The sequence below is a fragment of the Canis lupus genome, chromosome 24 (genome assembly GCF_048164855.1).
Source record: "Canis lupus baileyi chromosome 24, mCanLup2.hap1, whole genome shotgun sequence".
NCBI lineage: Eukaryota > Metazoa > Chordata > Mammalia > Carnivora > Canidae > Canis > Canis lupus.
In genome coordinates, this window is record NC_132861.1 from 42,112,105 (window position 1) to 42,136,988 (window position 24,884).

At 43.5% G+C, this 24,884-nt stretch overlaps 1 long non-coding RNA gene across 2 annotated transcripts; it reads right to left on the reverse strand.

Annotated features, from left to right (window-relative positions):
• Window positions 1-3,149: 3,149 nt before the first annotated feature.
• Window positions 3,150-9,539, reverse strand: LOC140616110 (uncharacterized). 2 transcript variants are annotated; one of them, XR_012016640.1, is made up of 4 exons: window positions 9,032-9,539; window positions 7,316-7,492; window positions 4,993-5,146; window positions 3,150-3,493 (listed from the first exon to the last, which is right to left on the reverse strand). It is a non-coding gene; the product is annotated as an uncharacterized lncRNA (long non-coding RNA). The 2 variants fall into 2 exon arrangements; XR_012016639.1 differs by lacking the exon at window positions 7,316-7,492.
• Window positions 9,540-24,884: the final 15,345 nt, after the last annotated feature.

Sequence of the window (24,884 nt, forward strand, 5' to 3'; positions counted from 1 at the left end):
GGTAACACGAAGGACACCAAACCTCAAAGCAAAATGAAATACTTTTTCTGAAAAGGCAGATATCCAGTTCTGGGTTTCCTGATGGAATTCCTATTCCAAGTGACCTCAGCAGGAAGAGGGAAAAATCTTTACTGCACAACCCTGGGCATGGCTGTGGTCTATCTCTTCACCTCCGATTCTCAAAAGTAGAGGAAAGGTCCTGCTCTGTCAGGCACAGAGTAACTAGTGTGTGGTGAGAAGTGCCTCTTCCCGAGGGCTTTCAGACTACAGCCCATACCCCTTGCCCTCTGGGTCACAGGTAACCCCCAAGCAGGTGCCAGGTAGCTGAAAGCCAAGTTTCAATGACCAGAAATGGAGCCAGTCCCAATCCTGAGTGCCCCTAGGAGGCAGGAGAGCATTCAAACTAAAGATTAATAAAGCAATATCTACATAGTCTGTGGCAGGGATTAAAGATGAAAATTAAAATTTCATCCATGAGAGGGGCTCACCAATGCCCAGGGATGGAGCTGCTTGCCTGGAGTGGAGGCTGGCATGCAAATCCAATTCTTTTGAGGGTCTATACGTGGGAATTGGCATGTTCATCAAAACATGATAGAGCAAGACGCATCAATTCCTTTCTTTGGAAAATAGGTCTTAAGGCAAGACTTGTGGTTAGCACATCCTTTCTCTAGGGTCTTATTCATTCCTCTGGAGCTTGAGCAGCCCTGGGTGTTGGCCTGTGATGAAGACCAGTGCCCTGTGATTGTAAAGGACCCAACTCCTACACTAGGGGATGTTCTCCCCAACAGGGTTTCTTTTCTTTTTTTTAAAGATTTTATTTATCTATTCATGAGACACACAGAGCAAGAGGCAGAGACACAAGCAGAGGGAGAAGCAGGCTCCCTGCAGGGAGCCCGATGTGGGACTCGATCCCGGGACCCCGGGATCACAACCCCAGCCAAAGGCAGATGCTCAACCACTGAGCCACCCACATGGCCTCAAGGATTTCTTTATTTAGCTTGCATGGATTTATGGATCAGAAATGGTCCTTTCATAGCAAGATAACAAATAAAGATTAAAAAAAGAGATCTTAGCCATCAACCTATGGTACATTATTCTGTTTGCACATTTGGTTTACAGAACTGCTGGGTCTATATGAATATCGTGGGAATGGCACAGGACATGCAGGCATCGGGGTTGAGGGAAAGGATTTCAGAAAAACAAAAATAAATTCGTAACTATGATCCCGTGTTCGGTTCGTGCAGCATGTGCATTGACTCCAGGAGCTGGACTGTGTCTTGTTTTCATCGGTCTTTTGCTCCCGTCAATAGCAGGGTCTTTTTTGGAATTTACCCGATTTGTGATGTGACACAGAGGAGAGTATCCGCTTCCAGCCCTTGAGGGGCCAGGACTGACTGCCAGGTCGTGGGAAGACAAACGGGGAAGGTTGGAGGAGAGTCTCACCGACAGGCAAGTGCCATCTGGGCACACTCCGGGAGAGGCCAGCTGCCCGCCAGCAGGCCATTGCTTCTGGCACTGCCCCCACCGCCACAGCCACAGGGGCCACAGCCACTGCAACCTCAGCAGGTGCAGCACCCAGGATGGCAGTAGACAGGACTCTGTGGAGGTGAGCAGGGAGGCGAGGGCGGGGAGGCGAGGGAGGTCTGATAACTGCCTCTGCGAGGGGCCCTTAAATACTGGATCTGGAGGTTTCACACCAGGTGTGCACTCACCCCCTGCCCGTTTTGACCCATCTGTGAGATGGGTGCTTATTTCCTGTTACTTCTTCATGAGTACACATGGCCTAATATTCTTTCAATTTCAGATAAATTCACTTTTATCTCAAAAGTGGAATCAGAACTGACTGAAATAGTTAATAACTCAGTGCCTCCCCACCCCATACATCTGCCCACGAGTGCAATTCTTTTGATTGATATTAGATGATCGAAACTGTGGAGATCCAGCTTTCCCTCTTCTCCTGCAGACCTTCACCTCCCAGAGGAGAGAGCCTGACTGGCATTTTATCTTATCTTTCATCTGACTCTAATTCTATGCACTTTATGGACATTATCTCATCTAATTGTTCTTAAAAAGGCAATGAATTCGATATATAGTCTCCATTCAAATGGAATTTATAATTGAATAAGCCCAGGAAGTGCTGTATAGTGTGTCTCCATTTGGGAAGTTGGCACTAACATAGCAGAGGAAATAAAAAAACCTGGAGGGGAAAATAAAAAAGGGGAAAAAAAATCAATTTTCAGCAATAAAGAAATTTCTTACACATCAAATTGAAAAATGTCATTAAAAAACATTCAAAACAGCAACAAAATTATAATAGTGCATACATTTAATAATATGCAAGATCTTTGGAAAGAAAATTATTAAATTTTGTTGAAAGACCTAAAAGAGGAAATACATGGAAAAATGTAGTGGGTTTATAGATGGGAATTCTCAATACTGAAACGATGTTGTGATGGTCAGTTTCATGCATCCCCTTGCCTGGGCTGAGGCACGCCCAGATATCTGGCAAGACATTTTTTTCCATGTGTGTCTGTCTGGGAGAGATTAGCAATTGAATTGGAAGACTGGGTAAAGAAGACGGCCCTCATCAGTGTGTGTAGGCATCATCCAGTGCCTGCGGGTCTGAATAGAACAAAAAAGTGGAGGAAGTGCCAATTTGCTCTATTTGCTTGAGCTGAAACATCCATCTTCTCTTGCCTGCAGATATCAGAGCTCCTGGTTCTCAGGTCTTCAGATTTGGACTAAAGTACATCACTGGCTCTCCTGATTCTCCAGCTTGCAGATGGTAGGTCATAACACTTCTCCGCCTCCCTATCAGGTGGGCCAATTCCTGTAGTAAATCTATATGTCTGTATCTATATCTATATATCCCATTGATTCTGTTTCTCTGGAGAACACTGATTAATGAAAATGTCCATCTTTCCCAAAGTAATGAATCAATTCATTGCAGTTCTATTAAAAACCCTTAGAGATTTTTAATATTGGTCTCTTTTTATTGTTTCATTGTTCACTTTTGAAAAAAAAACTGGACAGCTTCCCCTAAAATATGTTTGACAAAACAAAAGGCCAAGAATGTCAATGACATTTTGTTTTATTTATTTATTTTTAAAGATTTTATTTATTCATTCATGAGAGACACACACAGGGAGAGAGAGAGAGAGAGAGAGAGAGAGACGCAGGCAGAGGAAGAAGCAGGCCCCATGCAGGGAGCCTGACGCGGGACTGGATCCGGGCCCCCAGGATCACAACTCAGCACTAAACCACTGAGCCACACGGGATGCCCGTCAATGACACTTAAAAAAAAGGATTTATTTATTTATTTATTTATTTATTTATTTATTTATTTACTTACTTATGAGTTTGAGAGAGAGCACTCACAAGCACATGTGAACCAGGAGAGGGGCAGAGGGAGAGGGAAAGAGAATCCTTGAGCAGACTCCCTGATGAGCACAAAGCTTGAGGCAGCTCCATCCCAGGATCCTGAGATCATGACCTGAGCCAAAATAAAAAATCATCCACGTAACCGACTGAGTCACCCAAGCACCCAAAGACATTTTAAGAGAAGAATGAGGAGAAAAGTTCACCCATCATATGTTGGAACTTATTCTAAAGCTATGATCATTTAAATAGTGTGCTATTCTGTTGCTGAGAGAGACAGGAACTAGTGGATGGGAATTGAGAGCACAGAGAGGAAGTCACACAAACTTTGGAATTTGGTATCGGATAGGGCAGAAACATTACAAATCAGGAGAAGATCCTGGCCCTTCAGTATTGGTACTGAAATAACAGGCTATCTATATCGATACAAATAATATGAGGGTCTTTCTTCATACTATGCATTAAAATAAGTTCCAGATGATTTCTAAGATCAAAAAGTGAAAAGCAAAATATGACATTTTAGGGAGATGTGGAAAATGAGCTCTATGACTTCAAATTAGTAAAGTATTTCCTAAAATATAAAAGGAATACATTAATTAAAGACAAAACACGTGAAAGAGAAGAAAACATCTTTACTCATATGGTTAAAAGTATATTTTCTAAGAAATGTGGCACCCTACCTTGAGAAATATGTGAAGTGTGTTTATGGAAGTGGGTCTGAGAAGGATTACAGCCTGATTAAAGTATAAATGACAAATCAAAATTACATATATATTTAAGGTGTACAATGTGATGATTTGATATATGTACACATTGTAAAATGATTATCATAAAACAAGTTAATTAACACATCCATTGCCTCACTTAGGTACTATTTTTTTTTTTTTTTCTTTTTGTGATGAGAACATTTAAGACTAACTCCTTTAGGGCCCCTGAGTGGTTCAGTAGGTTAAGCGTCTGCCTTTGGCTCAGGTCACAATCTCAGAGTCCTGGGATCCAGCTCCTCATTGAGCTCCCTGCTCAGTGGGGAGTCTGCTTCTCCTTACTTCCTCTACCGCTCCCTCCTGCTTTCAAATAAATAAAATATTTTAAAAATTGAAAAAAAAGACTAACTCTTTTAAGCAAATTTTAGGATAAAATACAGTATATGAACTATAGTCACCATGTTGACATTAAATTCCCCAAACTTACCCATCTAACCGAAAATTTATACCTTTGACCAACATCTTCCCAAAGCCCCCGCCCTCCCCGCCCCGTGCTCACCAGCCCCTTCCACCTTTATATTCCCTGCTTCTATGAGTTTGACTTTTTTTAGTTTCTGTACATAAGTAAGAACATGCAGTATTTGTCTTTCTATGTCTGGCTTGTTTCACTTAGCATAATGTCCTCCTTGGAACAAATTTGCATTTTTGAAACAAGTGTTATAGCAGAGCTGGCTGTATTATATATCAGGAATTATGCTAGGTGTTGGGAATTTAATTAACTGATCTTCTGCATGTTTTTCACTTGGCCTTCTGTTATAGAACTTTCCATATTACATTATTATGGTTTACTTCTGTCTCTTTTTGATGGACTATCTATGTTCTTTTAGGGCCGGTTTCATCTCTCACTCACCTTACTCCTCTAATTGTTACACAGTGTCTGGAATCTAGGAGACAATTACCGAACTTCTGGTGAACTGATTCAAAGGAGGATGAGGTCCTTTCTTTTGAGGTGTCATCAGTCTAGAGCTGTGCTCTCCAATATAGTAGCTGCTCACCATGTATAGCTGTTGAAATTTAGATTAATCAAAATTAAATGAGTAAAGAATTTTTCGTTCTTTAGCCTCATTAGTCATTTTTTAAATACTCAGTAGCCCCATGTGTTAAGTGGCTACCATTATTGGTCAGCTCAGAGTAAAATATTTCCTTCATTGCCAAAAGTTCTATTGGTCAGTATTGGTCTAGACTTCAGTGGATGAAGAGTTATGGCTCTCTAATTATCCAGATCATTCTCAGAAGACCTGGTGATATGCCCCCTGCCTTCCCATGAAAATGAGAAACAGATGATCCCATATTTGCGCAAATATTATTGAAAATATTGCAGATTGAAAGTCATCTTCAGAAAAATCAGATTTTGAAAGAAGGTTGATCTACATAATAAAATCTAGAGTATTCAACAAAGGAGTCAATAAGCTATAAAGGAAGTGAACTTTTCTTAAAGAGGCAACACAAAGCAAGAATATACGCCAAATCTTGAGCCTCCTAAATGGTCTTTTTTTTTTTTTTTTTGCAAAGTAGACTGAGGAAGAATGGCAAAATCAGTAGGAGAGAAACAGGATCTTGTCTCATCAAAGCCAAGAGATAAGAGTGTGTCAAGAGATAGAGATTTGCTAGTGCTGAGAAATGATTTTGTAAATTGCCTGAAGAGCATACTTTGGATTTAACCACATGGAGGCCATCTAAGACTTGAACTAGAGCAGATCCAGTGAAGTGTTTGTTTAGGGAGGAGTGGCAAAGTTCTGGAGCTCTTGGTGAAGATTTTTTATTTATTATAGTAAACAAAAAAATAACACCAGGATACACACTATCATCCCCAATTATGTTTTTGAATAATGCATATATATATATATATATATATATATATATATATATATATACAGAATTCTGGGAGAAAATTATAGTGAACAGTAATTATTTCAGTAATGTGTGATTGTAGGTAATATTTATTTTCTTTGTATTTCTGTGCATCTTTCAAATTTTCTACGATGAACACATATATAGCTTTCTTGATCAGGAAAAGCAAAAATTGTATTAAATATACATTTGTGTGCTATTAGGTTATCAGTAATTATGTTTAAATAGTGAAATTATGTGTAATATTTTGTTTCTACATATTTAACGGTATGTTAAAAGATTGCCAATGCATTTTATTATATATAATTATGCATATTTTGCTGGCTGTCCTTTCTCACATTCTTGATCCTGGCTGAATCCTTATTTTATTTTATTTTTCCCCATGTTTACGGAGGAAAAATTGACAAATAAAAGTGTAAGATATCTAAGTTTACCACATGACGATTTCATTTAGGTATATGATGTAAAAGGTCAATATCTGTTTTCATTTTTTAAAAAATATTTTGTTTTTATTTATTTATGAGAGACTCAGAGAGAGAGAGAGAGAGGCAGAGACACAGGCAAAGGGAGAAGCGGGCTCCATGCAAGGATCCTGATGCAGGATTCGATCCCGGGACTCCAGGATCATGCCCTGGGCAGAAGGCAGACGCTCAACCACTGAGCCACCCAGGCATCCCCAATACCTGTTTTCAAATGTCACTCCTGCCTGTCATCTAGAGGGAGCTAGTTTGGGGACATTGCTTTCTGCAAGCATGGCTGTCAAGGGCAGGAGAGACAAGAGACAGTAGCAGGAGGCAGACTGGGTCTAATAGATGTGCTTTCTTGTTTGAAGATTGGAGAAATGCCATCCTGAGGTCTTGATGCTGCTGAGAAGGGTCCAGAAAGCAGAGGGAGGTCATTGCTATGTCTGTGGTGCCTCTCATAGGGTGGGCACTTAGTAAGTGCTCAACAAATGCCTGTGGAGGTGGAAAGTGCATGAGAAAGGAGACTTAAAAGGCCAGAGAGGTGGTCTTCAGAGCACAGATGGAGGGGGCTGGCCCGTGATTGGAAGAGTGGGGGGTGCACCTCCTTGGTTGTAACTCAAGGCAAGAAAGTGAGAAAGAGCACACAGATTAGGATGGGTTTATAGATTCTGCGGTAGGAAGTATCTTCTCAGAGTGAAGGGACTAGTGGAGCACCTGAAGAAAGGGGATGAGATTGGAAGTGGTCATTCCTGGAGGAAGGGGAGCCAAGCTGACGAGAGAAGAGAGGTGAGTGTGGAGGAGGACAGGGCAGAGGGTCCAGCTAGTTTCCTGGGCGCCAGTGAGGATGGGGCTACTCACCATTGTCCTACTCAACACCATTTCTGCCTGTTTTCCTTGCCCTGTGTCATCACCTTCATCCCACAGGACCTTTTGCTCTGTGGACACTGGTGCCTTCTGTGCTCAATCTTGCCTGTTTCACTGTTAATGTCTCTGTCTTATTTCTAAGTGCTTCATACACTGTGCAGCGCAGAGTACCTGTACCATGAAGATTAACTATGAGTAGTACTGGTGTGAAATACCAAGCTCTCCCTTCTCATGCAGCCTTGGGTTACCCTAGAGCCCCAGACAGAAGATTCAACTGCAAGGCAAATTGAAGCCAGATTGTTACTGGTGAGTCTGGACTCTCAGTTTAGAGACAAAGGCAACCAGCTGAGGATTGTTGAGTAGGAACAAAATGTGCAGTACTGGAAAATATAGCAGCATAAAGTAGGGTTTTTGTCTTTTGTTTTTTTTTAAACATAGAAGCAGTAAAATTTCATTAAATGACATTGAGCCATCATTATACCACACACCAACCCTGTGGAGAGATTTATTATACCCAATAGGCTGAAGTCAATAGTTGGGTACATTTTTAAATAGTTTCTCTCCTTTGGGACTCAAATTTTCCAAATCTCTCTTCTGGTAGTCCTCAGTGTGTGGTTCAAAGACCCACGGGGGCCCTGAGACTGGTAAGACCATCTTTTTTCCAACCATGTGTCAGTGTGAGGCTGGGTTTTCTTTGTGCGCCTCAACCAAAACAACACAAGACAACAGTTAAAACATGGAAGATGGATAATGAGAATCCGGTCGTCTTTGATTAAGTCAGACATCAAAGAGATTTGCAAGGGTATAAAACAGTGTCACCGTGTTCACTAAGTTTTTTGGGGAAATGTAGCTCTTTCCCCCCCCCCCCCAAAATGCTATTATATGAGCAAGTAATGGGTTTAGAGTGTTATTTATAAATTAATGCTAACGCTGGGCAGGCAGCCAGCAGATGAGGGAGGGTCTGGGGACAGTGGAGCTGTGACTAAGGCTGAAGCTACGCGTGTGACTCACGCGAGGAGAACTAATGACAAGGCCAACATTCTAGAGTGTGAAGGTCCTGGAGGTGGATCTGGAGACAGTGGGTTTCTCCAGGGAGGATGATTTTTATAATTTGCTGAGTGAGTTCACCATTTGCAGGGAGGGCATGGAGCCCGGGAAGGAGAAATACACGCCTCTGCTGGTCCAGAGGTTGTGGCCTCCTTGATCTGTGATGTGCCCACCAGTGGTAGAAACCCTGGTACCTGTTACAACGCATCTCCTATAGTTAAGGTTCTATGTTCTCCTTCCCCTACTGGAAGGATCTCTAAAAAATTTTCCTAAAAGAGGTTGCAAGGAAATAATAATTCCCCCTGGGAAAATGCTGGCGAGCAGGGGAAGTATCAGTGGGCAGATGAGTCTCCCCAGCTCAGGATTCCAAGACCCGCTGTATTTGAAAGCGGGGCGGGTGGGGGCGGGGAGGTTCTTTTGCTAAATAGTCCCATTGGGTGAAACAGAGATCAATTTGGCTAAGCTGAAAATAGGCCGCTTAGTGAGGCTGAGGGTGCCAGGAAATAAAGAAGAGCCTGAAGTTTTCCTGTAGGAGCTGAAATCCACAACAGGGAAGTGGTCATGTGTCTTCCTGCTGCAACCCCCGGGGCTGGTATATAAGGGGTCCCCCAACCAGAAGGCAGCATCAGATCCCCCTCGACCTCTCCTGATCGCCCTCCTCACCTGTCCTGAGTCCTCTCTACTGACACCATGGGGTGCTGTGGCTGTGGAGGCTGCGGAGGCTGCAGCAGTGGCTGCGGAGGCTGCGGTAGCTGCGGAGGCTGCGGGGGCTGCGGGGGCTGCGGAGGCTGCGGAGGCTGCGGGGGCTGCGGGGGCTGCGGGGGCAGCTGTACCACCTGCAGGTGCTACCGGGTGGGCTGCTGCTCGTCCTGCTGCCCCTGCTGCTGCGGCTGCTGTGGGGGCTGCTGCAGTGTCCCCGTGGTCTGCTGCTGCCGCCGCTCCTGCGGGTGCAGCTCCTGTGGGTGCAGCTCCTGTGGGTGCGGGAAGGGCTGCTGCCAGCAGAAGTGCTGCCAGCAGACGTGCTGCTGCAAGAAGCAGTGCTGCTCCTAGGCGGCCGGACGGCTTCGCCCCCGCCCCCCCTTTCCCCCCCAGGATCCAGCCCGGGGAGGCCACTCTGTCCTGCCGGTAAGACTGCTTCACCTCACCCACCTACTCCTTTCCCGTGGCCTCTCTGTCACCAGCTCCCCCCCACCCCCCACGCTTCCTGGGCCTCAGGCTGTGTCCTCCTTGATCTCCCTCTGCCCACACTTGGCACACATTTGCCCCAGTCGACAGCGTGAACCAAAGCTGCCACCAAAGAGCCACTGGGCAGACAGCTGGGCAAAGGGGGAAGCCTAGGAGTTTATTTGTTTGGGATGTTCTATCTTTTCTAAATATTCAGGCCTGCTTTTAGGCCATTTGGGAATTTTCTGTCTGTGTGCAGTCTTTTGTTTCTCTGTCTACACCTGCTGTTTTAAATGTCCTAATAAGCTGACCTGAGGGGTGTCTGGGTGGCTCAGCAGTTGAGTGTCTGCTTTCTGCTCAGGCTGTGATCCCAGGGTCCTAGGATCAAGTCCCACATCGGGCTCCCTGTGTGAAGCCTGCTTCTCCCTCTACTTGTCTCTCCCTCTCTCTCTCTTTCTCTGTCTCTCTCTCTCTGCCTCTCATGAATAAATAAATAAAATCTTAAAAAAAAAAAACCCTGACTTGATGAGATTTCATTTCTTGAAACTTATTTAAGAAATCAAAAATGGGGCCCCAATGGGAGGAAGAAGGCGGGTGGCCCCTGCGGTGCTGGGCAGTCTCTGGGGAGACTGGGCCCCAGCTCAGAGCGTGAGCTCCGTGGAAGGTTCTCTGAGGCTCTGGTTCCTGCTGGCATCCTGGGCCGTGCCTCTGACAACGATGTATTTTCTCTCCGCTTCTGCTGATTTTGTGCAGCAAACTCACAGGGCAGGTCCCTGGGCTGGGGGGTGGGGGGGACCTCTTGCTGCCCAGATGCCGAGTGCATGGGATGACTCCACTCAGCAGCAGGAGGGGAGCCGCTCTGGGACGTCAGGGCCAACCCTGGCTGCCAGCCCATCCAGCGGCAGGCAGAGGAGGGGTCCTCTTCTTCCACCTGCTTGCTGCCCCCGTGTCCATTCAGAAACGAAAGGATGGGTGGTCCCCCTCTACACACTTGGCTACTTCTATATCTCATGACGACCTTTCTAGGTGAGCTGTATTAGACCCATTTCATTGATCGAATGACTGAGGTTGAGGCAGTTAAGAAATTCACTGAAAGAAATGCAGCTAACAAAGCCTGATTTAATCCCAGGTTTTTCTGACACCAAACCCAACAATCCTTTTCCTGTACTAAGTTGATTCTCAGACTTTAGACCGGTTTCCTTGTTCATTTACTTCCCCCTTTTTTGTCTTCCCAAGCTCATGCACATGTGTGCTGTCGTCTGTATGCTCCTCACACTGCCAGGCGGTCCTCAAACCCTGCTTCTTGGGTGAGAACTACGTTCCAGCAAGTTCCTTCTCAGCACCCAGAGGACTTTCTGGGCCGTACAAGGGCATATTCTCTGCTTATCCAGGTGACAGCTACTTAACTCATTCCTGGTGGGAGGTAACTGTCTGCCAACACTTCACACTGGAAGGAAAGAGGGGTCTTCTAGTCTCTAGAAGCAGTCTTGAAGTTGCTGTGTTTGTTCTGCTGCTATGGGAGGTATACGTTTAGCATCCATACCTAGGAGATAAGGGTCTGGGCCTGGAGGACTTTAGCTATTTTTTTAGGTCCTATTTCCTTTGCCTCTTGAACCCACCTAAGATCATTTGGAGGTGGCATGGGTTCAGCTTCAATCCCATCTTCCCCACTAAACCTCCCTCACCTCTAGGCTAGGAACTTATTTCTCTCTGAGAAACAATGCTTCTTCTATAATGCTTCTTTGTTTCTTTAGTATCAGATAATATATAATATTCTGTATCTTGCTATTGTTACTTATAAACAAGAGATGATGCTAGATAGGTAGGGGCTCTCTTCTTCATAAAATTATATATAATGTTAATAATTATATATGTAATTTTTAATGAATCTGTCTCTAGGTATCATCTTTTTCCTGTTCTGTCCCACTGATACATCTATCTGTCTATTCAGGCTCCAGGATGACACTCACTCACTGTGCCTCGCACAGTGCTGGATGCTGGGGCTGAAAGGTGCTCAGCAATGGCTCCTGGCCCTGGATGAGAGAGAAAAGTAAATGAGAAATACTATGTAATGTGCTAAGTGCTGTGGCTGAGAGCAACCTGAGGTATTATGGAAATGCAGGAAGACCCAACCCCAGGTTTTGCTTAGGGGGGGCTGGTGTTTGTGCCAGGGTCATAGAAAGCTCATGGGGGAAGTAACACTTAGACCAAGTCAAGAAGAGTTAAGGCAACCGCTGGGAAGAGGGTGTGTCAGGGGACATGGCAGCGATGGGATCGATTTCAGGCAGATGCAATTATGTGTGCAAAGGTCAGAGGTGAGAGGCAGCCATGACGAGTGGGGACAGCCCGACTTGGGTGAGTTGGGTGTGGCTGCAGAGTTTCGGGTGAGGGTGTCATGCAAGCAGATGGAGTCAGAAAGGTGAGCAGAGTCCAGACCAAGAAAGACCTCACGCAAGCCTGTGGACATCGTGTTCAAATGTTTGAGAAACATTTAAATATCAAGGGAAGAAGCAAATGGTCTCCAGGAGAATTTAAGACTGAGGGGTCCAGCTTGGACAAGCGGGTGGATGATAGATGGTGGGTAAACTAACTGGGTCAGTTGGGAGAGCTGGGGGAATGGATCGTGAGGTCACCCACTGAGTCAAGATATTAGTGGTGGCAGCCGATGGTACAAGTCACCCCCTGTTTAGACCTCACAATAGTCAAAGAGGAAGGTATGAAAATCAGCCCTGCTGTTTACTTTAGGAAATTGAGGTTGTGAGGGGAAGTCTCTCAGTCTCTGCATGGTGGAGCCCAGATCAAATCCAGCCTGCTGGACACCAAGCTAGCTTTCTCAGCTCCCAGATGGTGCTATAGAGAAGTGGAAGTGGGAGTGAGCTTTGCTCATCTTTGTGGCCTTTCAGAAACTGTCTCATGATTCATGGTGGAGGCCTCCCTCTTGCCATGACTACAATTGAAAATCTGCTCCCTGGGAAGGGGGATCTTAGGTACTCTGCATTCATGCTAACTACATGTGTCCTCCCTCCTGCCACAGTCTTTAACAGGCGAAAGGCAGAGCCAGGTTTGTGTTTGTAGACTTGTGGACCATTTAAATACCTAGGCAATACTAAACTGTGTCAAATGCTTGTAAAGTAAGAAACAGGGTTGGGACTAGGGGAGGCTGAGTCGGGCAAGTATAATGTCCAGCTCTGTCTTTTGGTAAAATTTTGATGTTGTTTTCATTGTGGACTTTTTTTTTTTTACATTTTAAAAATTTATTTATTTATTATTTATTTATGTATTGCATTTTTAAGATTTATTTTTTATTTATTTTTTAATAAATTTATTTTTTATTGGTGTTCAATTTGCCAACATACAGAATAACACCCAGTGCTCATCCCGTCAAGTGCCCCCCTCAGTGCCCGTCACCCAGTCACCCCCACCCCCCGCCCTCTTCCCCTTCCACCACCCCTAGTTCGTTTCCCCGAGTTAAGAGTCTTTCATGTTCTGTCTCCCTTTCTGATATTTCCCACTCATTTTTTCTTCTTTCCCCTTTATTCCCTTTCACTATTTTTTATATTCCCCAATTGAATGAGACCATATGTTTGTCCTTCTCCGATTGACTTATTTCACTCAGCATAATACCCTCTAGTTCCATCCACGTCGAAGCAAATGGTGGGTATTTGTCGTTTCTAATGGCTGAATAATATCAATTTGCCATTGTGGACTTTTTGCACCGATTTGGTTTTTAAAAATATTGGATTAAAATTTTGTTGATGACTTGAGGTTTTTGGAGCCGCCTTAAATTTTCACCCCAGGGGGGTGCTCCATTTACCCTACATTAGGTCCAGCCCTGAGAAGAAGCATTGTGTGGATCCAAATATTCCCCACCCATCCCACCCCTGTTACTTCTATGCAGATATAAACATAGTTTTCTACCTGGAATAATAATATTCATATACAAATTGTTACTCTCAGACTGTGACTAGGCATCAGTGATCCTGAGGACTTGTAAATAGGAAAGCCATCCTAATACTGGTTATGGGAACAGAACAGATTCCATTTATGAGGAAAGTCAACTGCAAAAGCTCAGAGAAGCATGTGGCTTATTTGAAGTGGAGAGAGCAAGAAGCCACCTTCGCATCCCATTGCAGCTCATCACAGAATATCAGGTCAGAGACACTTTGCCTGCACTCAAGATTCCTTTTTGACTAAACACTCTGCATTATTCAGACCAATGTTTGGCATATTTTTCTGTAAAGGACCAGATAAATGTCACATGATTGCTCTTGCAATTACTCAATTCAACCATTGTAACTTGACACAACCACAGACAACACTTAAATGTGTGAGTGGCCTTGTTCCAATAAAACCTTATTTACAAAAATAGGTGGCAGGCCAAACATAGGCCTTCCCCTGATCTAGCTGTTAGACTTTGAAGACAGGATGCACAACGTTGCCTAGTGGTTAAGAGGGCTGACTCTGAGATCAGCCTGCCTATGCCTGTTTCCAGACTCCGATTTTTTTGTGACCTTAGACAATTAATGCTCCGGTATCTTACTTTTTTCTTCATCTGTAAAATGAGAGCACGAACAGTACATCCTTGGAAGGCTATTGCAAGAATTAAGTCAAATAATGCATGTGAAATACTCTGAATTATTCCTGGAACATTAGAGAGAAAAAATATTGATGCAGAGAACCAGAAAAGACTTAAGCGTTATGGAGGAAGTACTTGTAACACAGATTTGACTTTCCCAATCAGGAAAGACACATTCTTTGTGCTTGAATGTGACGGTAGACTCTGATCTTGGTGGGACTCAAGGGACGCTGAACCTCTTCAGGGAGTGGACTCTCTCCGCATTCCCCAGGGTTTGAGTCAGATCTCCCCTCCCCCTGGAGAGGGCATCCTGTGGCTGCTCTTTCCTGGAACCCACGCCACGACCCCTTCTCAGATCTTTAGCCATACCCTTTGACATCGGACCAAGAGCATCTGCTTAGCCTCCCCTTAGATTCTGAGATGATCAAAGCACAGGACAGGAATGCTGTCTCACTCACCTTGGAGAATGACCCTGTCACTCCCACCCGAGCCCAGTGTCCAGCACGATGTATGGCAAAGAGGATGCAACCCAGTTTGGTTGTCTGTCAGCTGGGAATAAAGGGATACATCCCGCTTGTATTTCTGCTAAACTCTAGTGGCTTCTAAGAAATACCTCCATTGTATTCATTAGTGAATGTGTTATGGTGAACACGAATTTTAATAAGAGGTTTGCATTTGAAAACCTCAAATTTTTAACAGGGATGGGGTTTCCTACCTATAGTTATCTAACAGGGAATGAATTTCCTACCTGTTGTCCTCTCACTGGTCTCTCTCCAGGTTTTCGTCTTTAACTCACCCTACAAGCTGCTGCCAGGTATGTGCTCCTAAAATATTTCCATTTCTATGTGCTGTTTAATTCACTTGCAAAAGAAACGTCAAAGTCTCCATGACCTAAGGTTCAGAATTAATCCCAGCTTTTATTTCTGGCCTCAATACCTACTAATTCCCTTGAAAAATTTTCTACTATATGCACATGTGCTTTCTTTCCTGTCTTAAGTCCTGTATTTTCCCTTACAACATGTAGCCTCCCTTGAAATACTAACAATAGCTTTTACTGAGTAGGTCCCAAACTCTATTTTAGGTGTCTATAGGTATCATCACACTTACATTCCACAATAACCCTCTGCTATAGGTATTATTATTTTCATCACAAAATGGAGGTGAAGACGGATCAGAGCACACCCCTGGGGGTGGAGGAAGGAAGCAGCTCATGCAGGATGATCCCAGACTGCACCCACCCCTGCTCCTTCCTCCTCTCTACCTGTTTCCATCTGGTTTCCCATTCAAGACCCAGCTTGAGCTCTGTCTGCTTCATAAAACATTCCTATCACTATGTAATCGGAATTAATTATCCCCTCCTTGGAACTCTTGCAAATCTTAATAGTCACTTGGAACTTAAGCAGCCCATACTTGGAGTCAACTCTTATTTTATTTGACTAAATCTAAATCTTTTTTTCTCCTCAATTTACCCAATTATTTCTTCTCATATCTCTGTTCAGTTGGAGTTACTTAGAAGTACATTTCTTTGCATCACCCACGTAGTCTGGCACGTGAAATGGGTTCAACAAATATTGATTAATTTGGTTTGCCTTTGCTCAAGTGTTTATCATTCCAAGTAGAACGATAAGCAGGAAGTTAATTGATAGGTGCCCTGAATAGTATCCTCTATTTAGAACAGCCACACCTGGTTATTTTTACCTGGCATGCTTATGCATTTGACCCGTGCTTTAGGTAGGAATTTGTGCTACTGACTAATGGGCCACATATTTGAATGCTCTATGGCTTCCAATGCCTAGTTGTACAGGTTGGGAGTTGGGATTGTTGTCTATCCCAACAGGATGGAACAGAGCTGACAGTCCCATATGTGGCATAATCTGAATGCAGTCACTCTTTGAATGAGATCTGATCATTGTCCAATGTTACTTTTTCAGATTTTGGTAAAATTTCAAGAGAAGTGAAGAACTCATTAGATGGTATGTGTGTAGGAGTCTAGTTTCATCTTTGGGTAATTGTAGGGATTTCTGCACTGTTTTCAATGGAAGGTGTTACTGTTAAGATTAAATATTATGGTTTAGGATCTATAGATAATCTTGGTGTGCTCTGAGTCCTTATTTCTTCAGTTTTCTCAGTTTAACCCATTGATTCTATCATCTCTTTGGCTCTGTGAAGTATTTCTAAAAGACATCCTTTTGCCACATCCATTGACATCTATTCTTCCCTCTATGGTAGTGTGCAGAACCTTTCTGTCCTTTAAGAAGGAAAGAGGTTCAGACTATTTTTTAAAAAATGTAAGTGTTCTTGGGGTGCCTGGGTGGCTCAGTCAGGTAAATGTTTGACTCTTGATTTTGGCTCAGATCATGACCTCAGGGTGGTAAGATCAAGCCCCGAGTCAGACTCCAACCTGGGCATGGAGCCTGCTTGGGATTCTCTCTCTCCCTCTCTCTCTCTGTCCCTCCTCCCAAATCCCCCTCTAAAAAAACAAAAAGAAAGAAAAATATGTAATGGTGCTCCCATCCTTTCACTAACAAAAAATAAGGGAAACACAGTTAAATATTCAAGATCAAAACAAATAATTCAATTTCCTTTATAGACAATAAGTACTTTATCTGTTGCTAATCCATTCCATATCACTTCAATTCAGCAGAGCCTCTGAATGACGATTTCAACTCTACCATGATCCTGTTACTCTCTTACACATTATTTGAAGATCTGGTTTGGAGGATAGCTTGAAGAACAGGAGGCACCAATGAAGAATTTCTCTATACTTTTTCACCTTGACATTCCACAAATACACTTTGAACACATGTACTATATGCAGGAATTTACATTTTAACCTAAATGTAAGGAAGATTGGTTCAAAAACAGGGGGCAATAGCAAGTAGGTAAAGAGAAGGGATAAAGTTGACCGGCTTATGCAGCTGGAAAAAAGTAGTTGGAAAGCCATATGGATAACCACAGGTATTTATCAGTTCTGCTTCTGAGATGCCACGTACACTTAGGCTGTGACTGGCCCATCTGAATCTCAACTCTACTGGTCTTGGGATTCTGATATGTCTGGTTAGGGCTCCAGAAATGGTGACATGGGCTTGCCAGGGGTCTCTTGGGCTGAAGGCTGAGGGGCCTCTTAACAAATCCGAAAGCAAGTGGAGTTATTGTAAGGGAAAAGAGTCATGCAATGGTGTTCAGTTCTATGACAGATGAGTGACTAGAGTCTTTTGAGTGGTCCATGTCGTGGACCTAGAGCAACTGGATCTCACTATGGACTTGGGCCTGAGGCATGTGAGAAGAAGGCAATGAGAAACATTCCCTGGGATACATGGAGAGTCCAGGGCGTGGTACCAGGTAGGGGAGGACGTTCTTTCCATTGCAACAGAGCAGCATCCGGGCAGGGGGATGTTCGTAGGCCGGGGCTTGAGGCCAGGAAGGTTAGGGGGATGAGGCCAGGAAGGTTAGCACTGATAGCAGCTACAGCACAGGGTGGTGGCTGGTGACAGTGTAGGTTCCATTACGGTATGGCTTTGGCTTAGGACATTCACCCTTAGGCAGTACCTGTAGTGGTGGGGCATCCACTCTGTGCCTTCATGGTTCTTCATGCTTATAAGTCCTCAGAGTTGTGCCACTCCTGGCCCTGGGGGGCTGGCCAGGGGAGAAAGGAGCACTCCACAGGGCTACTGAATGTGCTACATCCCTGAGCACACTGACATGTCATGGGGAACCCCAGGATTGTGGTGTTGGGGCAGGAGGACTCTGAAGAGGGTGAAAGGACCTACACGGCACATAATGATGAGCGAAATTCAGTCAATCAGTTAATTGATCGAAACATTCAACAACAACAACAAAAAAAAAAAAGAAAGAAAGAAAGAAACATTCAACAATATTTACTGACCACTTGCTAAGGGATTAAGTAGCCAATCTAGTAAAACACAATTTGTTACTCTTAGTGTGATGCCGTTTTCTCTACTGTGACGGTGGTCCCCTGGGGAATATTCTATGCTGTTCGTACTGGTTGTTCCTTGCCTCTCTGTCCCTCTCTCTAGCACACCAAGGCTATCTGTCCAAGACTGTTGCAAAAGCCTTTTAACTTCCTTCCTTTTAACTGGTCTCTACTTGTGGTCTCAGCTTCCCAAGTCTTGGTTCTGTGGTCAGTCACCTTCCAGAAAAGTGAATCCCAGGTCCCGCTGACTGACTCCACACCTCCAGGGCTTCTGTACCAGGTTTCCCTTGCTATCTGGCTGGAAGGAGAGCGTTCCTATGAACGCTTTCAAAAACCAAAGTGGCATAAAGCTCAAGAAGCAATTACCATTAATTTACACGGAAAATTTTTTGAGGGTTCCTAGACCCCCAAAGCACCTTTCTTAGGTTTTTCTGCAACCTGAGGACACATCTTGCTAACAGGTGCACAAAGTCAGTGGAGATAAGGCACAGATGCCCACGGACGCAGCTCAAAGCTCTGGCGGCCTGATGCTGGGATGCTGAGGGTGGTTCCCAGGGAAGGAGCGGGCAGGGTGGCTCCCCATGCTCAGGAAGTGAAAACCCTCTTCAGATTTCCTTCCATTAGCAAAACCAGGTACTAACACAGGTCTTTGTAAAAGCAAAGCTTAACATGAACGTACACAAAGCTGGGATACCTGTGCCCAAGGATTTCTGCCCTCAACTCTGCTCCCAGGCTGGGCACTCAGTTCTCAGCTGTCCCTGCTTCCCCTGGGTCCCCCCAGCTGTAGGCCTAGAGAGGGTGCTGCCTGGATTGGCCCTCACATGTTCCCATCTCCAGTCCTTACCCAAGCCCTTAGATGGGAGAGAAGCCTTTCCTGTGATAGATGGTCCCTCTCAGTTTTCCCAATTCTCCTTCTCCCACATTAACTCCAAATCAACTTTTTTTATTCTCATACCTTTAAGGAAATCGACTGATAAAAGCTATTCTGGTTCTTACACTGCGTCTTCGAATTCTTTGCATGCATTTCTCACCAGACTGACAGCCTGTGGATTAGTCTTGTGATGTCCTCAGAGTTACTGCCTCATAAGACAAGGATCATTCAACCACCATTTGTTAAATTGCATATGCTGCTCCCCCCTAAGTTTATTGGATGGAAAATATTAATGTGCTTTAAAGCAGGAGTTCATGAACCCTCTTAAACAACAACAGGTGAATTTTGGAGGTTAGAGAATTAGGGAGAAATGTGTATGAGCTGAAGGCACGGAGGAAATGCTTGCTCTTATATATTTCCCAGGATAGTCATTTAAGCACTTTTATTGTTCTATCTTCACTCTGGCACAAGAAAGAAAAGCTACCAAAAATTTACAGGACATGAATACGTTCCAAAATAAAGTATCAACCAGAAATGAATAGGCTATTTTATTTATTTTTTAAAAAAATATTTTTATTTATTCATGAGAGGCACACAGAGAGAGGCAGAGACATAGGCAGAGAGACAAGCAGACTTCTTGTGGGGAGCCCGAGGCAGGACTCAATCCCAGGACCCCGGGGTCATGCTCTGAGCCAGGGACAGACGCTCAACCGCTGAGCCACCCAGGCGCCCCTGAATAGGCTATTTTATACAGAGTTTTTCCTAGAACTGGAGTGGTAGATGCAGGAATGATTTAGAAGTTTGTACAACTGAGGCACGGTGCCACACCACCCCATTTTCTATTTCTTTCTTTCTTTCTTTCTTTCTTTCTTTCTTTCTTTCTTTCTTTCTTTCTTTCTTTCTTCTTTCTTTCTTTCTTCGATTATATTTGAGAGTAAGTGAGCAAGAGAGAAATGGAGAGAGAGAGAGAGAGAATGATCAGGGGAGGAGCAGAAGGAGAGGGAGAAGCAGACACCCCACTAAGCAGGTAGCCCGATGCGGAACTCAATCCTGGGACTCTGGGATCATGACCTGAGCTGAAGGCAGGTACCTAACTGAGCCACACAGATCCCCCTCCATTATCTTTCTGCTCTGAAAAGTAGGACATAGTTGCATTCATAAAGAACTCATCTTTAAGACTTTTTAAAATCCAACTATAATTAATGTACAGTGTTATGTTAATTTCAGGTGTATAATATAGTGATTCATTACTCAGTGCTCATCATAATAAAAGTCCTCTTGATCCTCTTCACTATTTCTCCCACCCCCCCTACTCCCTTCCCCCCAGTAACCATCAGTTTGTTCTCTAAAGTTGGGAGTAGGTTTTTTTGCTTGTCTCTTTTTTTATTTGTTTGTTTGCTTTGTTTCTTAAATTCCACATATGAGTGAAATCATATGGTATTTGTTTTCTTCTGACTTATTTCACTTAGCGCTATACACTCTAGATCCAACCATGTTGTTGCAAATGGCAAGAGTTCATTTTTTATGGCTGAGTAATATTCCATTGCATGTATATACCACATCTTCCTTATCCATTCTGTCGATGGACACTCAGGTTGCTTTCATATCTTGGCTATTATAAAAAAATGCTACAATAAGCATAGGGGTGCACATATTTTTTTAAATTAGTGTTTTTGTAACTATTTGGGTAAATACCCAGTAGTGGAATTACTCTCATATGGTAATCCTATTTTTAATTTTTTAAGGAATGTTCATACTATTGTCCACAGTGGCTGCATCAGTGCATCCCCACCAAAGTGCACGAGGGTTCCTTTTTCTTCACATCCTTGTCAACACTTATTATTTCTTGTGTTCTTGACTTTAGCCATTCTGACAGGTGGTATCTCATTGTAGTTTTGATGTGCACTTCCCTGATGATGGGTGATGTTGAGCATCTTTGCTTGTGTCTGTAAGTCTTCTTTGGAAAATTGTCTATTCATATTATCTGCCCTTTTTTTAAAAAAAACTGGATTATTAGCTTTTTGGGGGATTGAGTTGTATAAGTTCTTTATATATTTTAAATATTAACCTCGTATTGGATACATCATTTGCAAATATCTTCTTCCATTCAGCAGGTTGTTCTTTTGTTTTTATGGATAGTTTCTTTCTCTGTACAGAAGCTTTTTATTTTACTGTAGTCCTGATAGCTTAATTTTGTTTTTGTTTCCTTTGTGAAAAGAGACATACCTGGAAAAATACTCCTATGGCTGACATCAAAGAGATTTCAGCCTATGTTTTTTTTTTTTTTTTTTTTTTCTAGGACTTCTATGGTTTCATGTCTCACATTTAGGTCTTTAATTCATTTTGAATTTGCTGTTGTATATGGTTTAGGAAGTGGTCCAATTTCATTCTTTTGCATGTAAATGTCCAGTTTTCCCAACACTATTTGTTGAAGAGACTGTTTTTTTTCAATTGTATATTCTTGTCTCTTTTGTTATAGACTAACTGGCCATAAAAGTGTTCATTTTTTTCTGGAGTCTATTCTGTTCTATTGATCTATAGGTTTGTTTTGTGCCAGGACCATACTGTTTTGATTACTATAGCTTTGTAGTATATCTTGAAATCTAGGATTGTGATACATCAAGTTTTGCTTCCTTTTTTTCAAGATTGGTTTGTCCATTTAGTGTCTTTTTTGGTTCTGTAGAAATTTTAGGATTTTTTCTTCTAGTTCTGTAAAAATTACTGTTGGTAGTTTGATAGGGATTGCATCGAATCTGTTGATTGCTTTGGGTAGGATGAACATCTTAACAGTGTTGGCCCTTCCAATTCACGAACATGAAATATCTTTCCATTTGCTTGTATCATCTTCAGTTTCTTTCACCAGTTTTATAGTGTTCAGAGTACAGGTCTTTACTTCTTTGGTTAAATTTTAAGACTTCTTTAACAATAACTGAAAAGTAACCAGAAGAGAGCCCTGTGTTAAAGACCTGGGCCATAACATTATTCCAAACTCCTTCAACTCAGGGTCATGCAAGGGTCTAAGAGGACACCCAAGCTTGACTCATTTGTATGCCACTTGAACTGTCCTAGGATGGCTGATAAAAGCACTTTCATATTCCACAACAGCCAACAGAACCTGACCAGCGGCCTGCACTGATTGCCTTTACTATTTACCCTTAACAGGCAAGAGTGATCTGAACAGGAATGGCCAATTAGAAGCAACCATTTCAAATCAGCATTCCATGGCAGACTGATCCATGATCACTAGGGGCCGAGCAACTGTTGAAAATATGCCTTTAGGTTTGTCTTTCTTTGTTTTTTAAAAAGATTTTATTTATTTATTTGGGAGAGAGAGCAAGAGCAAGAGCACAAATGCAGGGGAGGAGTGAAGGGAGAGGGAGAAGCAGACTCCCTGCTGAGCAGGGAGCCCGATGGCGGGGCTCCATCCCAGGACTCTGGGATCATGACCTGAGCTGAAGGCAGATGCTTAACTGGCTAAGCCACCCAGGCACCCTAGGTTTGTCTTTTTTTTTTTTTTTAATGGACTGATGAGAGCAGAAGCCTCCTTGAGTTTGGCACATGGCTTGGGAATGTTGTGCTCAGGATATGCTCCTATCATCTTGTAATAACCCCTGATAACACTAGATCCCTTCTCCTCTGAATCAGAGTCTCCTCCTAACTGATGTTACAGGATGAAGAAACACCCAAGGAACTCTGCCTTGGGATGATGAAACAGTATGACCTGAGATCACCTTTCCCGTTAAGTCTCCAAATGTTCTCTTCTGTCTAAAAGGATGCTTCACCACTTAGTAAATGGATATAAATGGAGTAGGAATGAAAAAATCTTGTCCTGGGATGATATGACCAAGAATGTAAAAGTATCCAAGTGGAATTTTGACCCATCAGACATCTACTGAAAAAAAAATTATTAAAAAACTCTCCAAAAAAACCCCCCACAGAAAACAAACAAAAAATTGGGATTTCATAGTTACTTCCTGTCCTATTTTTAAAATGGCCTTAAAAAGACAAGTAAAAGATAAATTTAGCAAAGTTTACAAGTCAGAAGGACCCATTAAGGAAGTGCACAAAAGGCCATGTGAGATTCAACTGTGGATATTTGCATCAACAACAGGGAAGTGGCCTTGAGTCCTGGGTTAATACTCTTCCCTAGAGTTGGTATATAAGGGGGTTCCCCAGCAGAAGGCGGCATCAGACCTTCCTCGACCTCTCCTGATCACCCTCCTCACCTGTCCTGAGTCCTCTCTACTGACACCATGGGGTGCTGTGGCTGTGGAGGTTGCGGTGGCTGCAGCAGTGGCTGCGGTGGCTGCAGCAGTGGCTGTGGAGGCTGTGGTAGCTGTGGAGGCTGCGGAGGCTGCGGAGGCTGCGGGGGCAGCTGTACCACCTGCAGGTGCTACCGGGTGGGCTGCTGCTCGTCCTGCTGCCCCTGCTGCTGCGGCTGCTGTGGGGGCTGCTGCAGTGTCCCCGTGGTCTGCTGCTGCCGCCGCTCCTGCGGGTGCAGCTCGTGTGGGTGCAGCTCGTGTGGGTGCGGGAAGGGCTGCTGCCAGCAGAAGTGCTGCTGCAAGAAGCAGTGCTGCTCCTAGGTGGGCCACCTGTCCTCTGTCCCTGCACAGGAGATACTGGGAATTTCCTCTACTCCATTCACCTGCCCTACCTGTCATCCTCTGGTATTCTGAGACTTAGCCTCTTGGGCCGACTTGGCTCCTGGTTTAGGTTCCTCCTTTTTTTCTGTTTTGGGTGTTCTCAATTTTCCTATCTGAAAACTTTCCAATCAAATAGGTAACAGCAAAAATAAAGCCATGAAAACCACCTCGCTCTCAAAGAAGAGCTGACATCACAAAGCTCTATCAGATAGGATCACAATTATTATTCTTTTGATGTGTGTGATTATATCCTTCCCATGTACGCGCTTTTATGTCTGCTCCTTTTTCATCTTGTATTCCTATTTGTCCATAGCTCTTTTCTAAATTTTCTACTAAAATAAAAACATTTATCATTAAAAGTCTCTCTTTGCCTTTATTTTGATTTTTATCATATCCCACCTCCTGGAACATCTTAATCTCACTTAAACATCCCTTGGAAGATGGGCAGTGAGAGCAGAACAAGGCAAAAATCATGAGAATAGAGCTTTCCTGCCACTGCTGTCCATGTGCTCCAGTTCCCAACACCACTGGGACACTTGAAAGAATGCTTTATCTACAACTTGAATTCTATTTTGAAATGACAGTTTCAGTTACAGAGAAACAAGTGTCCCTAATTCATTAAAAATTCTGTCTTATTCACAAAGAGCCAATTCAAACAAATTTTCAGAAATACATCTGCTACCAAAATATGGATGGCTAATGTTTGCTTTAGATTCCCATCTATTGAGGCCAATTACTCTTTGCATCGGGGGCAGAGTTCCACCCCTGCAGTGCAAGCTCTTTCATTTTTTCCCCTATAAACTCAGCCAGCAGTGCACATTTAGACTTTTGGTATTATTAGTTTAGCTTTCTATCTCCCTAACTACAAAAAGCAATGCAATCAGGTTGTGCTAAGTGGGTCGGCATTGGTGGGCATGGGGTCCATCTTCATTCTCTTCTCTCTATATTAATTTGACCTCAGTGGAGATATTGTTGAAGCTCAAGCTTTCTTTTGATTTCACTTCAGATCTTTTTTTTTTTTTTCTAAGGCAGGGAGGGTCAGGGCAAGAGAGAGAGAGAGAGAGAGAGAGAGAGAGAATCTCAAGCAGATTCCACATGGGGCTCCATTTCACAACTCTGGGATCATGACCTGAGCCCAATCAACAGTCAGATGCTTAACCAACTGAACCACCCAGATGCCCCTCAAATCTTCCTTAATAACTTGAACTGTGATGTATGTTTTTCAATTTTATTTCCAGTTTTTTAGACTCATGAGCTTAGAGGGGGCCCTGAGTGGTCATCTAATCTGTGTCCGTTTGCCAGACTGTGGTAGTCTGTTTTTGATAGGA